Source organism: Scyliorhinus canicula, chromosome 18 (assembly GCF_902713615.1).
Source record: "Scyliorhinus canicula chromosome 18, sScyCan1.1, whole genome shotgun sequence".
In the NCBI taxonomy this organism is placed as follows: Eukaryota; Metazoa; Chordata; class Chondrichthyes; order Carcharhiniformes; family Scyliorhinidae; genus Scyliorhinus; species Scyliorhinus canicula.
In genome coordinates, this window is record NC_052163.1 from 19,857,802 (window position 1) to 19,876,224 (window position 18,423).

General features: G+C 47.5%; 1 long non-coding RNA gene across 3 annotated transcripts in view; it reads left to right on the plus strand.

The window, feature by feature from the left end:
• The first annotated feature begins 2,897 nt into the window (after positions 1–2,897).
• Positions 2,898–18,423, plus strand: part of LOC119953441 — a 55,141-nt gene continuing 39,615 nt past the window's right edge. Inside the window, exons 1-3 of one of the 3 annotated variants that reach the window (XR_005458020.1) lie at positions 2,911–3,251; positions 4,693–5,237; positions 12,897–13,157. This is a non-coding gene — a long non-coding RNA (uncharacterized LOC119953441). Of the gene's footprint in view, positions 3,252–4,692; positions 5,238–12,896; positions 13,158–18,423 lie in introns of those variants that run through there. The other 2 variants (XR_005458021.1, XR_005458022.1) reach the window with 2 other exon arrangements.

Consider the following 18,423-nt stretch of genomic DNA (forward strand, 5'->3'; position numbering starts at 1 on the left):
TTTGCAGTAACAGTAAAGGAACAACAGCAGAAACACCTGATCCTTCCGCGCTAATCCGGTGATCCAAGTAAACCAGAGAATGAAGAGGTTGTGAAAATAAAGTCTGGCTGGTTTGCGATAGTTGGGGAGGCAAAAAAAAGCACAGCTGGGAGATGATATGGAGAGCACGGCAGATGTAAAAAAACTAATTAAAAGTCGCTTGAATAAGGACAGGGGGAGTCCACACCGAGTGGAATAAAGAACTTTGATTTATTTACAACCACGGCATAACACCTCCTGGTAGATGCCCACCAGATTTATTTCTGGTCCGTGCCTTACTGGGATGCTACAGTCGCAAAAATGAAACGTGAAAAAAAAAACAGGATTTAAGAATTCCTCCATTCTGTTATGTCATACATGCATTCCTGGGGACTTTCTCTGCTCTTCTGTGGGCACATTCTTACAAAATGTATTTTCTACAACTTCACTTGAAATAGAAAACAATGGAAATCTTGACAAATACATTTATTACGTTGCAATGCATGGTGTCAGATGGGGGTTACCCTCTTCCCTCTCCCCCAATAATTAATCTCTGGGAGGATAGGGTAGTGCAGTAGTTTCGGAACATTGACCTTTGACCTCTGTACCCAGGATTGTCTGTACCAAGAATGATGGGAGGAAAGGACTCTTTTTTTTTTTTAAATTTAGAGTACCCAATTATTTTTTCCAATTAAGGGGCAATTTAGCGTGGCCAATTCACCTAACCTGCACATCTTTTGGGTTGTGGGGGCGAAACCCACGCAGACACGGGGAGAATGTGCAAACTCCACACAGACAGTGACCCAGGGCCGGGATTCGAACCCTGGTCCTCAGCGCCGTATGCAGCAATGCTAACCACTGTGCCACCGTGCTGCCAGGAAAGGACTCTTAATGTAAATTGCAAAAGACCTGCGTGAAATTACTTAGTTCAGTATCAAACACCTTGAAAAACCTTACCAACTTAGTACCTGGCAAAGCTCTAGGATCATTCTCATGGAACCCAGTTCCCTGTACAGCCATCTGACAGTTGCTCTTTACCAGAGCCAACCAATTAAAAACGTGTCTCTGTGCTCCCTGGCCTTTCAGGGAGGATGGGCAGGTCGCTGTGCCCTCCTGTCAAAGGAAATATTTCTACTCAAAGGGGCCATAACATGAGTCAGGAAAGCTCCGCAGCACTTGCGGTTTTGAGGCTCAGCAACCAGAGGAATGGAGAGGAGGCCTGGGAAGGCAGCTCCCCAGGATTTCTCACTTCCTTACCCACTAGTTCTGGTGCAGGAGCTAAGTCGCTGCAGTGAGATGAACTCTCCTAAGGACAGGGGGAAGACGACAACCTCTCCAACCAAGCAGGGGTACATGAATGTCACACTTGGAGTGTGCACCCTCCAATCTGGAGACAGTGCAGCAGGAGGCTCCAGGACCTCAGGAGGACGACACAATAGGTGAGAGGTATGATAATTTTGTAATCAAGCTCCAGACTCTAACTTTCCCAGCATGTTCCTGCACAGTATTCCTCAGGTCGACATAAGAACTAGGAGCAGCGGTAGACCATCTGTCCCCTTGAGCCTGCTCCACCATTCAATAAGATCATGGTTGATCTTTTTGTGGATTCAGCTCCACTTACCCGCCCGCTCACCACAACCCTTAATTCTTTTACTGTTCAAAAATCTATTTATCTTTGCCTTAAAAACATTCAACGAGGTAGCCTCAACTGCTTCCAGGGAAGGGAATTCCACAGGTTTACAACCCTTAGGGTGAAGAAGTTCCTCCTCAACACACCTTGTTGCTCCACTCACTGCTTTCTCTTCAGACACCTCACATATCCATCTGAGCAGCTCACCCTTCCACTCACCCTCATTCTATGGCTCCCTCGCACCCATGCCTCACATTCACTCTTCATAATGTCTACCGATCTGCTCCAATGGGAGGGACATTTTAGTTCCTTCAAGCCGCCTATGGGAACAACCTGCAAGTCAGCCTAAGCTTCCTGAGGCACTGCTGCCCAGACCTGTTCAGAGTTGTTTCTCTGTCTGCATAAACTGTGTTGACATTTTCACCTCCTGTGCTGCTGGTACTATTGGCCATGGTGTAGTCTCTGGTCTTCACCCTGGGAAGTAGTGGAAGGTGGGGCTGTATAAGCTGTTTCCATGTCGTTCTGACGGCCTGCAGCGATGAAGTGCAGCTGAATATGAGTTGAAGTGCAAGGCAGGTAAAGTGCCTTCCGAGCAATTGATCATCACCTGTCAAGCAATGATGACAATCTCCAAGGGAGGTGCTTTAAACACCAATCTCTCAAAGGCCAAGGCTGGAGCTACAGTGTAACTGATCAAAGTTTCCTTGAAGAAGATCTTCGCACTGTGTACTCGCTGACCTTGGCAAGTAGCTGAATCGTCTATGTTCTCTGGTTGGGAAATGCAGGATTCAGAACAAAAGGACCTTATAATTACCTTCTTAATAACCTCAACAAGCTCATAAATACTTGCTAACAGAACTACAGAGGTTCCATCTCACCTTTAATGTTGTCCTAGGGAAAGCCAAAAGAGAGTGGGATCACATTAGGATCCTGACCAGACCAGACGTCAATGTCCTGAACTTACCCACTCCCCGATGATGGCCTCCGACAACCTGGAAAAGGTCTTCTCCTTTGTGGTGAATTCATACTGTATTGTAATTCACACTGTATTGTATTGCATAGTATTATGTCCTTGTGGGCTCCGTCTGTGAGCCGTTGCGCGGCTCTGCCCATAGGGGGAGATGAGGAGCTTGTACAGGGCTCCACCCTTGGCTCTGACCATAGCTCCTCCCATGGCCCCTCTCACTACCGGAAGTATAAGGTGCTGCTGCCGTGAGCCTGCCCTCAGTTCTTCTGGTCGCAGGCAGGCTTAGTTGTAAGACTATTAAAACCACAGTTTACTTCCAATCGTGTTCCGAGTGAATTGATGGTCACATCACCCTTTTCTTTACCATCCCAGAGCACAAGACAACCCATTTTTCGGCACAAAGTTGGCAATCTCACTGCATGGATTTGTGAGGATTACTGATGCGACAGGATAAACTCTTTTGAGACTATGAATGAGGGACTTTAATGGGGCAAAGCTTCACTTTGCAGCTGGCCCTCTGATGCCTGGCCTGGTAATGTCGGATGTCCACAGAAGAGTGCCACTTCTCAAGACCAACAACTGTATGGTGAGCAGAAAACATTGCAAAAGTAGTCAGCAGGAAACAGAAATGGAAAGGTAAATTTTAAAAATTGTTTTCAAACTGCAGGTAGAAAAAATAGAGAAAAGGTGCATGATTAAGTTCAAATTGAAAGTCAAAGAAATAAAACATTTAAATTCCTACATTAAAGCAGTGATTAAACTTCAAAAAGTACTTAAGCTCTGTAGGGCATCCTGAGGTTGCGGCGGGTGCTATATAAATGCACGTCCTTTTTCCTAATACAAAATGTGGTTTTTCATTGGACAGTAAAAATGTGAATGGGACCTTGCAAAATCAGGCTTTGCTGTGGATTAGTAATAGTCAAGACTATTCATTCAAGTAGCAGCATCGACAGGGAAGAAATATTTTGAACAGAATGCTGCTCAAATCCAAATGTAATCAGATGTCTTACTAACTAAATAAGTGTTTTGCCAACAGTTTAAAATGATTCCTTTCTCACCTCATTATTTTCGAACGTGGCTTCCCAGTGTCCCAGAGTATGGTGCGTTTACTGTGGCCCAGTGCACTGCCAGCCAGCATCAAATCAAAACTTCTTGAACAACACAGTTTCATAATCAACAACAAAACTGCAATTCAAAATCTTTAAAGTTTAATCTGCCGCGCAAGTGGCTATATGAAAAGGAAATGCACGTAACAGCTGGAATCCATCTGCTACTGCTTCGGGGAATTATTAAGCAGCCGCATTCAGCTGTTTAGAATACAAGAGGGTTAAGCTGCGATTTGCTGATCCCCCATTAACCTGAATACTGTTGCTAGATTGAAAATAATACTTTTAATTTTCCAATTATGGGATTTTTGTTTAGGTGCCTCAGATGAAGACAGGTCATTGCTAACTAACCCATGCATTCACTGTCTTTATCAGACATTTTTAGGTCAATGATAGCAGGTTGTAAGTGGAATACAGAGCTACCCCTACACATATGCCCTCACCAAACCCAATTCCGCACCCCCCCCCCACCCAATAATGGCACCTCAACACCCAAGCCCTAATGAATACCCCTTTGCTGTACTAATAATGTGACATTTGTGTTTCCCACACCAGCCCAATCATTGCTGAGTTATGAGCAGTTTTACAATGTCGACTCATATTCACTGGAGACTGGACCACAATTGGTCAAACTTACCTCATTTAGGACCTGTAACCCAGCCATCGTTCATCCCATTAGTCAGGACACTGTTCTAACACAATAGATGGCCTAATCCGCCAGTTTACCCTACATTTCCAATGTTGAATAATTTAAACGACAAGAAAATTCGGGAATCATACAGAAACAAACAACACTTCTTAAGAGCAAACCTACATTAATTTGTTGCTGTACATATATTTGGTCCAGTCATGTTCCAGCAAACAGAAACGTCTTGTTAAAGATTTAGCCAGCTAAATCTGCCACTTTCCCATGTATTTCAGTGAGAATGTCTATGATTATGACTCTACATGTCACTTCTTATTCATTTCAGATCAAAACAGAATCTAAAGGACTGGGCAATTGACTTGAATCTGTTCTGAAAGAAGTTCATTTTTATCCTCGCAACCGTAATTATTTTTAAATGCAAGCTCAAGGCCTCAGTTACACAGTGTACCTGGAGTTCCTCCAGCTAATTCCACTTCAGTTGAATGGAATCCATTTACATGTTAGCGTATTTGCATTTGTTTAGGGATTCTAACCTGCAGCCTGGGGCTGGTGGTTAATCTAGCCCTCAATTTGAATTAACATGGCCTGGATCATCCATTTGTAAGGCCAGCCCTGAAGGGATCTGTCACATCTCCGATCTCTGCAGTTCCATGGAACTGGCACAGATGCTTCAAGCAAACTGATCTGAAGTAGACAGCTCTGAATATTGCATGTGGACATAAACATGAAATACAGCACGATTCTAGAAAAAGCAAAGAGTTTATCTGCTGTTCTAGTTTGCAAGCTTCACTGAACCAGCACCACCAACACTACAGATTAACAGGTTGGTCATCTAATCAGCTGCTGGGACAGCCTTGCTGTGGATAAAAGGTATGGTTGCTAAATTTACGGTTGATATAAATGTAGGTAGGAAAGTAAGATGTGAAGAGGACAAAGGGATATAGATGGGTCAAGTCCAAAGATGTGCGGGTTAGGTGGATTGGACATGCTAAATTGCCCGTAGTGTCCTAAAAAGTAAGGTTAAGGGGGGGGTTGTTGGGTTACGGGTATGGGGTGGATACGTGGGTTTGAGTAGGGTGATCATTGCTCGGCACAACATCGAGGGCCGAAGGGCCTGTTCTGTGCTGTACTGTTCTATGTTCTAAGTTGTTGGGCAAATGCAGTATAATGTGGGAAAATGTGAAATTGTCCCTTTTGGCACAAGAATAAAAGAGATTGCAGAGCTTCAAGATGCAGAGGGACCTGGACGTTCTAATGCATGAATCAGAAAATGTTAGTGTGCAGGTACAGCATGTAATCAGAAAAGCTAATAGAATCTTAAAATTTATTGTGAGGGGAATTGAATCCAAAAGTAGAGAGGTTATGCTTCAGTTATGCAGGGCAGTCGGAAGATCACATCTGGAGTACTAGGTAGAGTATTGGTCACCTTATTTAAGGAAGGATGTCAATGCATTGGAAGCAGTTCAGAGGAGGTTTACTAGCCTAATTGAGTGGTTGTATAGGAACTGGGTGGCCTACTCCTGCTCCTAATATATGTGTTCATATGTGCCTTAGCATAAAACAGTCATTGAACTTCAAAAATATTTCATTTGTCTGAAACACTAAAATGTCTTGAGGATGTAATGCCACTGAAGGGAAAGTTCTCTCCCTAAACATTACTGTTGTTATCAGCTAATCTCCATTTTCTTCCTCCCATGTTTAGAACAAAGAACAAAGAAAAGTACAGCACAGGGACAGTCCCTTCGGCCCTCCAAGCCTGTGCCGAGCATGCTGCCCTTCTAAACTAAAATCTTTTACACTTCCGGGGTCCACAGCCCTCTATTCCAATCCTATTCATGTAATTGTCAAGATGCCCCTTCAACGTCACTATCGTTCCTGCTTCCACCACCTCCTCCGGCACCGAGTTCCAGGCACCCACTACCCTCTGTGTAAAAACCTTGCCTCGTACATCTCCTTTAAACCTTGCCGCTCGCACATTAAACCTCTGCCCCTTAATAATTGACCCCTCTAACCTGGGAAAAAGTCTCTGACTCTCCACCCTGTCTGTGCACCTCATCATTTTGTGGACCTCTATCAGGTCGCCCCTCAACCTTCCTCGTTCCAGTGAGAACCAACTGAGTTTATTCAACCTCTCCTCATTGCTAATACCCTCCATACCAGGCAACATCCTGGTACATCTCTTCTGCACCCTTTCTAAAGCCTCCACATCCTGTTGGTAGTGTGGCGACCAGAATTGAACACTATACTCCCAGTGTGGCCTAACTAAGGTTCTATACAGCTGCAGCATGACTTGCCAATTTTTATACTCAATGCCCCGGCCAATGAAGGCAAGCATGCCGCATGCCTTCTTGACTACCTTCTCCACCTGTGTTGCCCCTTTGAGTGACCTGTGGACCTGTACACCTAGATCTCTCTGACTGTCAATACTCTTGAGGGTTCTATGATTCACTGTATATTCCCTACCTGCATTAGACCTTCCAAAATACATTACCACACATTTGTCTGATTAAACTCCATCTGCCATCTCTCCGCTCAAGTCTCCAAACAATCTAAATCCTGCTATATCCTCTGACAGTCCTCATCGTTATCCGCAATTCCACCAACCTTTGTGTCATCTGCAAACTTACTGATCAGACAAGTTACATTTTCCTCCAAATCATTTATATATACTGCGAACAGCAAAGGTTCCAACACTGATCCCTGCGGAACACCATTAGTCACAGCCCTCCAATCAGAAAAGCATCCTTCCATTGCTACCCTCTGCCTTCTATGACCTAGCCAGTTCTGTATCCATCTTGGATTTTTTTTTTTTAGTTTTTAGTATTGTTTATTCCTCGTTGAATTAAAAGTGAAATGGTATATCTCATGAACTTGTCTGTGGTAACTAGCACTATTAAGAAAGAATTTACGTTTATACGGTGACTTTCATGGCCACAGGATGTTTGAAAGCATTTTACAGCCAATAAATTACTTTTGAAGTGTGGTCACTGCTGTAATAGAGAAAGCACAGTAACTAATCTGTACACAGCAAGCTCCCACAAATAGCCATGTGATAATGACCAATTAATCTGTTTTTTTGTGATGTTGATTGGTGGATAAATATTGTCCCGGACATTAAGGATAACTTCCCTGCTCTGCTTCAGGCACAACCCTCAGTACTGCAGTGAATTGAAATCTGTACCTACAAACCTCTGACTCGGACACAAGAGTGCTGCCAACCGATATTGTCAGTCCGCCTGTCATTACACATTGTTCTTGGGATGTTGGCATCGTTGGCTAGGCTAGCATTTATGGCCCATTCCTAATTGCCCATGTGGTGACATTTAAGAGTCAATCAACCACATTAATGGTGATCTGGAGTCACATGTAAGCCAGACGAGGGTAAGACGGCAGATTTCCTTTCTGAAAGGACATTATGGAGTTTTTATCACAATCGTCAAAGGTTTCATGGTCATCGTTAGATTTTTAAGGCAGATTTTTATTGAATTAAAATTTCACCATCTGCTGTGGTGGGATTTGAACCTGGTTCCCTATTCCCCTGGGTCTCTGGATTATTAGTCTAGTGGCAATACCACTATGCCACTACCTCCCCTATCACATGAATAATGGGTACATAGATGACACAGTGGGGGCATGTTGAATTATAAATGAAGAGGCAATAGAAGTGAATTTCCTTGGGGTTTCTCCTATCCTTCCATTGCAACTGTGGCAGAATATCTGTCGAAACCTCAGTGCGGCCCCATTTACACCATTTTTCTGGGGTTTCCAGGACTCCTCCCCACCGATGTCACCAGAAGAGGTGGGCTGGCAGAAACAGGGTGAAGAAAACCCCTGTAAAATAGATTGAACAAAATCAATATTAGTACCTAGAATCTCCACAGTCCACATCTAATCACTAACTCGAGTTCAGTCAAAAAGACAATACATAGTCTCGCTCACCATACATTGCCAAAGTTGCACAACTTAATTACTTTGCATCAACTATTGCTTGAAAACACGTTTGGATAAGTTTAATACTGGTTGTGTCCATTAGTAGTCTTGGCTTTGGTTGGACAACTGGAGGTTTTTGCTGTTTTCTTTTGCAGTTCTGTGAGCTCTTTCACTCTTGTGTCTGGGCAGAATGCTCAGCAGCTAATAACAGCTTTGGGACGCAAATTAACTGTGGCTCAACAAAGTTTGCCCAAGGTCAGCAGAGGGTTTTAAAACAAGATGCACCAAAAGTTAGCCACCAAAAAACTTTGGGAGTAATTTCTTCACCGAGAGTTTTTCCTTTCACTTGTGCTTCCCCCCGTCCTTGATAATGGATTTAACCCCATGGCAGGAAGTGGCTGGAACACAATTGACATTCCTATTATTTTCACTGAGGATATTTCTGGGCATGCGAAAGCTTGCTGTTGTCGCATTTGGAAAGAAGCTGGCTTTATCTCATGAGAAATACCTACACTCTTCTAATTGCTTGGAATTCACCTCTCTTCCCAACTGCTCGGCATTTCATCTGAGCTGCAAAGAATTCAACAACCCACTGGGGGCTGATCAATACGATCTATGATGACACAAAAGCAATCTGATGGCTGATCACCCACTTCATATCTCAGCAAGAAAATCACTAACGTGAAAGCTCATTTTGTTGGTCTGTCATTAATTTGTTGCTCGACATAAGCAAATGTCCTTGATCTTTGTCTGGTTTGGTGCATTTTCGTACAAAGACGATGCCAGATGTTCATCTTCCCTTCAACCACAAAGCATTACAGTCTCTTTTCCGAGGGAAGATTAGTAGTAGCAGGTACTTCTGGTGCAATCTCTGCTTCTGTAGTTGAACTAGAAGTTACGCAGTCAGATGGGCCGGCGACCATTACCTCTTGAGGTAGTTCTGGCATTGGCACACAAATGTGTGTTGACAATAATTGATCCATATGGCTTCTCTACGTGAGTTATCTGTTGTTTGGACTGAGTAGGATATTGCACCATCTGAGCCAATACCACCACAGGGATCTACTTCTCACCAGCGTTGTAACTGCTCGCTAACACTTGTTCTCCTTGTTGAAACAAGCATTCCCTTGAATTACTTTCCTCTCTCAAAATCTGTGACTGTTGGTTCTCCTCTACTATGTCGGGTGTCTCCTCTGGCAAGAGTAAATCAAAGGTAGCCCTCAGCTTCCTTTTCATTAAAAGCAAAGCTGGGGATCGGGTGGCACGGTGGCGCAGTGGTTAGCATTGCTGCCTCACGGCGCCGAAGACCTGGGTTTGATCCCGGCCCCGGGTCACAGTCCGTGTGGAGTTTGCACATTCTCCCCGTATCTGCGTGGGTCTTACCCCTACAACCCAAAAAGATGCGCAGGGTAGGTGAATTGGCCATGCTAAATTGCTCCTTAATTAGAAAAAAATAATTGGGTACTCAAAATTTATTTTTTAAAAAGCAAGCACAGCGATGAAGTGAACCTTGGTACTTGGCAGCTTTCCGTGCATGCTTCAAGGATTGGACAAACCTTTCAGCTAAACCATTCATGGATGGTGGTGAGGTGTTGACTTTAGATAGTGAACGTTTACACATCTTTAAGTAGTCTTCAAACTCTTGGCATTTGAACTGTGGCCCATTGTCGCTCACAATCTGCTCTGCTTTTCCGAGTCTCGCAAAGATCTTGGGCGGGATTCTCCGACCCCCTGCCGGGTCAGGGAATCTCCGGGGGCGGCGCGAATCCCGCCCCGCCACCCCGACGCCAGCTGCCGTATTCTCCGGCGCCGTTTTTCGGGGGGGGCGGGATTCCCGCCACGCCGGTCGGGAGCCGTTGGCAGTGGTCGGATGGGCCCGATGGGCCAAGTGGTCGTCCATTTTTGGGCAGTCACGACGGCCATTCTGCGCATGCGTGAACTCGCGCAGTCCCTTCGGCGCCGGCTGGAGCGGCGCCAACCTCTCTGGCATCCACCTAGCCCCCTGGACAGCTGAGAATATCTCACCTTGAGGGCCCGTTGATGCCGGAATCAATGGCGCCGGTTTTCCCGCTGGCGTGGGGACTTAGTCCCTGGAAGGGAGAATCCCGGCCCTTAAGTTTCTCGCTGATTTGTTTCACAGTGGTTGACTTCATTAAGACCCCCTCAGGCCAGTTTGAATGTGCGTCTACAATAACCATGAACATTTGCCCCTCAAATGGGCCAGAAAAGTCAATGGGCAGATGTTGCCACGTCATTTTAAGCAACAGGACACAGTGGTTAGAGGTGCTACTTCACAGCGCCAAGGACCAGTCCGACTTGGATGACTGTCTATGAGGACTTTGCATGTTCTCCCCATGAAGTAGCCGATGACATCACACACGTCACATGACTAAGTTCTTAAAGAGAGATTGCACACAATTACAATAACCCATAGAAGTAACAGATGGCACTTGTCCATGTTGAAAAATGTTGGATTGAGCCAGGAGCATACATCAGTTCTGGATTGAACATCCTCTGCTGCAGCTATGGAGGCCGATTCATCAGTGGCACTCCCTTCCACAGCGACACAATGTGAATAGAGTTGGCCTAGATCCATTGATGTATTTTTCCATCTCTTTTCCACCATCTGGCCATTTCTTTTCTCCTCTCCTTTTTCCACACCCTTCCTGACCTGCTTGTCTGCAGTCACTCCCCAGCGGGGCAATAATCTGAAAATCAATGCAATACTGCCAAAACTGAAGATTAATCTATCTATCTATAGGACAAGCCTAGTGAATAGTTTTACGGAGGATTTATTATGGAGGCAATGGGGGTCTTGGGTGCTGACAGAAGAGCCGGCAAGAGTGCCAAATTGCCTCTTTTTGGGAATGCCAGCCACATTGTGTGCCAATCAGGCACTTCAAAGGCCAGCAGCAAGCCTTACCTTGAGATCAAGGAACCTGGGGATGGCAATCCTGCCCACCAAGAGCTGGTGGCAAATTAGGGGTTGGCAGCTCTATTGAACAGCACACCACTGGGGAGGCGGAGATTGCTGCTGGTACAAACTCACCTGAGGCCAAGGATTACCACTGGATCCTAGGCTAGAGGTGAGTGATGGCAGGAGGGAGATCATGAGGTACAGGTCGCAAGGTGAGGGGAAGGGTGAAGAGGTTATGAAGGGGACTTGGCGGCAGTGGAAGGGGCACAGCTATCAACGGGCACCCACCCCCCACTTCCTAATGCCAATTCCCTCGATCAGGCTCTGGGTGCCTTTGATGAAAGGACCAACAACAACACTGCAAAAGTTTAATTGTCATCCTCCCTTCATGGCAAGTCACTTCCTAATGCTGGATTAACATCAGCGGCAGCTGGATGTGGACCTTAAGTAGCCATTAAGGGCAATAATCAAGGCTGAGGTGGGATAGCTATCTACATGCCTTCCTGTTGAACACTTAATTAGGGTGGAGTCAGGGAGGAAACCCACCCGCCTGGTTAAATATACCCTTGTCACCAAACCCACCACAGGGAAAACATAAGCTTCTATCTTATGTAAAATATCTGTTGTCACACTATTCAATCCATTTATGATCCTCATCCTTATGATCTTTAATAGAACACAAAGTCTATCACTGGTATATGATTTTTTTATGCAGAACAATAAAAATGATCTCAGCCCAGTGTTAGAAGATGTTAGAGTTAATTTTGTTATATTCATGCTGTTTTCAATCCAAATATTCGTATTTCATATCATAGACATATCATAGAATTTACCTCAGAAGGAGGCCATTCGGCCCATCAAGTCTGCACCGGCTGTTGGAAAGAGCACCCTACCCAAGGTCAACACCTCCACCCTATCCCCATAACCCAATAACCCCACCCGACACGAAGGGCAATTTTGGACACTAAGGGCAATTAATCACGGCCAATCCACCTAACCTGCACATCTTTGGACTGTGGGAGGAAACCGGAGCACCCGGAGGAAACCCACGCACACATGGGGAGGATGTGCAGACTCCGCAAAGACAGTGACCCAAGCCGGAATCGAACCTGGGACCCTGGAGCTGTGAAGCGGTTGTGCTATCCACAATGCTACCATGCTGCCCAACTGCTGGGCAAAGTTTGTCAGTTTTGAAACAAAGGATTTGAAGAAAAACTTTTTCACCTAGATGATGGTGGGAACCTGGAACTCACTGCCTGAAAGGGTGGTAGAGGCAGGAACCCTCACAACATTTAAGAAGCATTTAGATGAGCACTTGAAATGCCATAGTGTGCAAGTGCTGGAAAATGGGATTAGAATAGATGGGTGCTTGATGGTCTGTGCAGACACGATGAGCTGAAGAGCCTGTTTCACTGCTGTAAAACTCTAAGCGCCTGGACCAAGCACAGCAAAACTACTAACATGAGACAAACAGGGTTGAATTTCCTCCGTAATATAAAGCAACAATTTTAATTTAAAATTAACAGTGTTAATGGTGTCAGATGGTTGTACCTTTAAGAAATGGGTGTTTATCAAATAGCTGCAGTGATGTCACTGTGTGGGTGGAGCTGGACTGTCTGTTTTTTACTTTCATTTTCAGCTGAAAAGCTGCTTTGTGACTCTGCTTTTGGTTTCATTTTCAGAGTTGGAGAGCTGTATTTAAAGCAAGCAGGCGTGTAATGATCTTTCTCTCTACAAGCGAAAGAATGTCTTCAGCTCACTTTGATGATTGCAAAGTAATACCTGTTTCTGTAGAGAATTTAAACCTGCTGTCTTTGTTAAAAAAGGGTTTAACTTTTGGATGTTGCTAGGAAAGGCATTAAGGGTTACCTATAGAGTATCGCATCTGTGGGTTACGTGTGTTGGTGGTTGATAAGATGTTTACTGTGTATTTATAAATGTTAACTGGGTTCATAGAATAAACATTGTTTTCTTTGAAAAATACTTAAGCAGCGGGATTCTCTACTTTACGCTGAAATGACCCGCGCCTGCGTGAAAACCGGCACGAACCACTCCGACGTCAACGCCCCCTGAAAGTGAGGAATTCTCCACTTACCTCTATTTTCTCGGGTGCTTGGTGGAGGCCGGAGAGGTTGGTGCTGCTCAAGCCGGCGCTGAAGGGACTGCGCGAGTTTGCGCATGCGCCAAATGGCCGGCATGTTCTCGCGCATGCGAGGAACCACTGGCATGTTTTGGTGCATGCGCGGGGGGTTCTCTTCTCCGTGCCAGCCATGGCAGAGCGCTACAGGGGCTGGCGCAGAAGGAAGGAGTGCCCCCACAGCACAGGCACGCCCGCAGATCGGTGGGCCCCGATCGCAGGCCAGGCCACCGCGGGGGGCCGCCCCCAGGGTCGGTTCCCCCCGCGCCCCCTGAGGACCACCCCAGCCGACTTGCCTGCCAGGTCTCACCACGTAGGACCATGCATAACCCACGCCGGCGGGACTGGCCAAAAGTGGACGGCCGCTCAGCCCATCGGGGCCCAGAGAATTTCCGGGGGTGGACTGCTGCCAACGGCCCTTGACCGGCGTGGCGTGAACCCCGCCCCTGCCCGAAAAACAGTGCCGGAGAATACGGTAGCCGGCGTCGGGGCGGGATTAGATCCGCCCCCCCCCCCCCCTTCCCGGCGATTCTCCGACCCGGCGGGAGGTTGGAGAATCCCGCCCAAGGTCTCTGTTGCATAACACATGGAGAATGGACCCTGATGCTCCCCATAACCAAAATCTATTAAAAGTCGTGTGTCAGGTGAACTCCATGTTATATTTTGGAGTTTTCTAAACACTGGCCCATAACAATGGGATAAAAACTGAAAATGCTGGAAACATTCCCGTACTTCCAAAATGTTATGTTTTTTTCAGATTATTAGCATTTGCAGTACTTTGCTCCGATGGAGTTTTAAAGATCTTTCACACGCAGCCTCAAAAGTGCTTGGCATTGTCACTGGGTATAAATTCATCTTCCTCTCAGGGTCCTTATCCCTCATTTTGATGAGGACATATAAAAATAGAATTAAAAGAAGCTTCAATCTACCTGCAGCTCCTTGCCACTGTCCGAGAGGTTTGATGCCGCTAAGAAAAGAAACAAATTACATTTTCTCTGCTCCAATGACCCACCAGATTGTCCTACCCGCCCATTTCCTGACTTTCCTGATCTTTAGCTATAAATACACACAGACATGTCTGGACTGAGAGCTCTTCATTTGAATGCGCAAATACCCAGGGGATCCAATATGGAATTGTAGACAGTGTGAATGAGTAATTACAGCTCACAAGCAAATACGAGAAGACTGAGATGAAAATGAGATAGGATTTAGGAAGGTAATGCAGCGCAGTGGAAAAGTACTCACAAACCAGTGTGCCAGGATAGACCTGGACTTGATCTACGGGACAAACACAAATGTTCTGATTCAAACCCAACTTCAAGTTGTTGAGCACGAACATCCTCGACTTCTTGGCAATGGAAGGGTTATTTTCCAATTTACGTCAACGAGGATGTTTGCTGCAGAAAATGTTAAATTTTGAGCTTCAGCCAAATTGAATAATTGATGTATTTAATAACCCAGGTTCAGTCAAGTGAAATGCAATTCCAGAGATTTTCGTTATCATCGTTCTCTCAGTTGTTTGGCTGAGGCGTGAATTTTCATCAGCGTCATTTCCTGCACAGGGGAGTTCCGACGAGCAGAGGTCCTCAGTGCAGGAATGAATCGGGATGCCATCTTTAAATGGCACCCTGATCTCTCGACGTCCCCCCCCCTTCACCCAGCATGACCCCCCAAAACCCCAACTCATCGCTAAGGGTCCCCCCACACCTCACCTCACACGGGCAAGGCAACCCCAGGCCCGATCACTGACGCAGGGAAAATCAGCACCTTGGCACTGCCAGCCTGGCACCCTGCTAGTGTCCCTGCCAGCATGGCAGTGCCAGGCTGGCACCCAGGTGACACTGCCAACGTGTCCTGGTTACACTGCTAGGGTGCCAGGCTGGCAGTGCCAAGGTTCCTCAGTGGCACCAATAGTGCCATGGTGCCACCCTGTCCAGAGGCCAACCACCTGGGGACCTCCGATTGCTTGGGAAACCCCCACCCCAAAGTGCCGTTCACCCTGGTACCATTTGTGGGGACCAGTGCTGAATGGTGCCCAGCTGGGGTCTCCTCAGCGAGGCCAATAGGTGCCGGGTGCCAATTCAATCTGGCTTCAGCACGACTAAATGGGTTTCTAAACTCACTTAACTGTGCAAGACTGGGCATGACCCAGATCCTGTCCATTGTGGGCATGACCCAGATCGTGATATCTCTCAGGATTTGTCCAGATCTCACGAGGCGTAACGGCCACGGGGAATCCTGGGCGAGGCCTCTCCCGAGAGCTACCGGCCGTGTCCCACTCCGATTTCAGCGGCACGCAGACGGTAAATCGCGCCCACTATGTAAATAACATTTTAAAATAAACCATTATAATTCGTCATACATATTGACTGGTGGTCGGCAATCATTCCTTTGCTAGATTGGCGATGGGATAAATCAGAGCGACTTCGTTAGCAGCGAGGAAATCGACAAGAGCGTCCTTTAGAAAGCTGCAAAGTGAATCAGATCATTTGAGGCCTGGTGAAGAGAGGACGAGCATGCTTCTCTTCAGGAAGCAAGAGGCCTTTGACCCGACAACTGAGAATTAGGTGCAAATACAAGACAAGTTAGTGAAGAAGAACATGGACCATTTGAGAAGGCAGGAGCCATCCTGACAGCCAGTGCTGCTGTCTAATCCAGTTGTGACCAAAAGTAGCATGGTGCTCAAGAGGTGAAGTGGCTGATCAGCCAGTGGCAGGCCAAAGGACTGCTCCCGTTGAAACTGAAGAAAGTGAGCCACAGCTTCCAGAGGAGGGTCCGAGTGAGATAATTGCAGCAGAATCTACCTCGACAGTCGAGCCACATTGTTCCCAGAGGAAGACTAAGTCCACTGATAGTCTGGGTTTTTGATGAGCTGTGTACAAAAGTGTTTCTCTACACTGTCCGGGGCGTGCATCGGGAGTGACCCTGGGCTGGATTCTCCGATTCTGGGGCTATGTGCCCATGCCGGCGTGGGAACGGTGGCATTTTATACCAGACAAACTGGCGCAAAACGGGCACCGATTCCCCGTTTTGCTGAGGGCCAGCAGGATGGCACCATAGAGCATCTGGCTATGGCTACCAATACGCCCCGGAGAATTGCGCATGCGCACGGCGGGGTCCTGCAGCGGCCGCAGCCCCCGGACCCAGCCCGCTAAATAGTGCCACCCTTTGGACGGCTTGCACGCCCCGGACCACCCCTCCACAGTGCCCCCAGCCCCCAATAATGTTCCCCCTGCCCGCGGATCGGCTGTCCCCCGACTGTGGCGACGCTGGACTGAGTCCGTAGCCGCCACGCTGTGTTCCCGACGGGTGAGACCATGAGAGACTCACGCTGTCGGGAACTCGGCCGGTCAGGGGCGGAGAATCAGGGGGCAGGCCTCAGGCAATGTCCTGAGGCCGTCGATACGTGGCGCGGCGTACTCCAAGAGTATGCCATTTTGGAGGGGGCAGAGCATCGCGAAAGCGGTGCCGCCCCCGATATGGTCAGAAACGTGAATTCTCCGGCCGTTCGCCGAACGAGATTTCGGCATTGGCAACCGGAGGATCCAGCCCCCCATCACTCAGTGGGAATCGAGCATCGGGATCTTAGTGGGGAGCGTGGGCTTTTGCAGCCAGAGTAGATCCGAGAGACAGCAGTGATAACATCATGAGTGACTCTGGATGCGATTCAGTCATCACGTTGCCCCCAGCGTGGATCCGGGCACAATGGGTGAATCGTGGGCGAGCCCCAAGTCGGGTTCTGCGCTGGCTGCAAAACCGCACGCTGGTCACCCAACTCGTTCTGCCCGGGGGAAGGATGGGGTTGAAATCAAGAGGGGAAGTGACGATGGGGTGGTGGAACAGGGCGAAGGGGGTGGTGCAGGCAGGCCCGCTGTGAAAATTAACCTGACAGAGGCTTCACGTATCAGCTGTGAAATGTTTTAATAGTGAACATTTTAATGTGGCAGATTGCCATTCCCCCTAGCTACAGATAATGACCCCCTCAGCAGTGCCCTCTCAATGCTCCTTAATCTTTTTGATCTTCCGTGGTCTGCTGTTACGTCTAGGTGTGTCCTCAGGATGCGCATCATAGTGGAGGCAGTCTGCCATTTTCCATGTCCTGTGGCCTTTGATGCCCTTGGCGAACCTCCTCCGGAGGGCTTGGTTTCAGAGGGCTCCAGCTGACTTACTGGTGCCACAGGTGCCGCTGTGCCACCCTGTTCGCCTGCTGTTCTTGAGATGTCTCAGCATCAGGAGGGGGGGAGGGATTAAGAAGAACTGGAGATGCCATAGTTTCCTTGATGGCAGGTCCTGGGTGGGCCTCCAGCGCTTTCTCCTTCCTGATGGTGCACAAAGAGCCTGGGTGACTACATGGAACAGATGGCCAGCTGGAGTGAGCTCCAAAGTCCTCTAAGCCGTCTGGCTCTGCCAATCCTGGAGACTCCACATTGTCTAAACCATGGAGTCGACACCCTCAGCAATGGTCCTCAGTAACTGGACCATGCTCTGGAGGGCCTTGACAATGTTCACCTGATTTTGGGACATGTCCCTCATTGACTGGGACATGAAGTAGAGGCCCTCAGCCATGGTCATCACAGACTGAGCCATGCCTTGGGCACCACAACTCATGGCGTGGACGTCACGCTCCATGTTTTCCAATGCGCTCTTCACAATAGCTGTGTTGGCTTCGGTGCCATGCATTGCCAGCACCATCTCCTGTGTCTGAAAGCTTTGGGACTCCACCAATTGGAGTTGCAGTCGTTGGAATGTTGCTCTTGCCTCCTCCTGAACCTCACAGCTCAGGCCCAACATCTGCATGAGCTCTGGAAGAACCTTGTCCAGAGGCATATGGCTGGGACTTGGGATCCAGCAGCCCTCCAGCTGCTGTGTCCCTTGGATGCTCCCATCTCCACCTGATGTGCATCAGCAACAGTGTGGTGCTCACTAGATGGTACTCCTGAAGCCTGTCTACTAGTGTCGCCCACCAAGGTGTTCGTCTCTGAAAGGTGCGGGTGAAAGCTGAGACGCATCACCGGTGTTCGTCTTGAAGCTCTCCTCCAAGGCATTCTCGTGGATTGCGGGGGAGTGTGGGG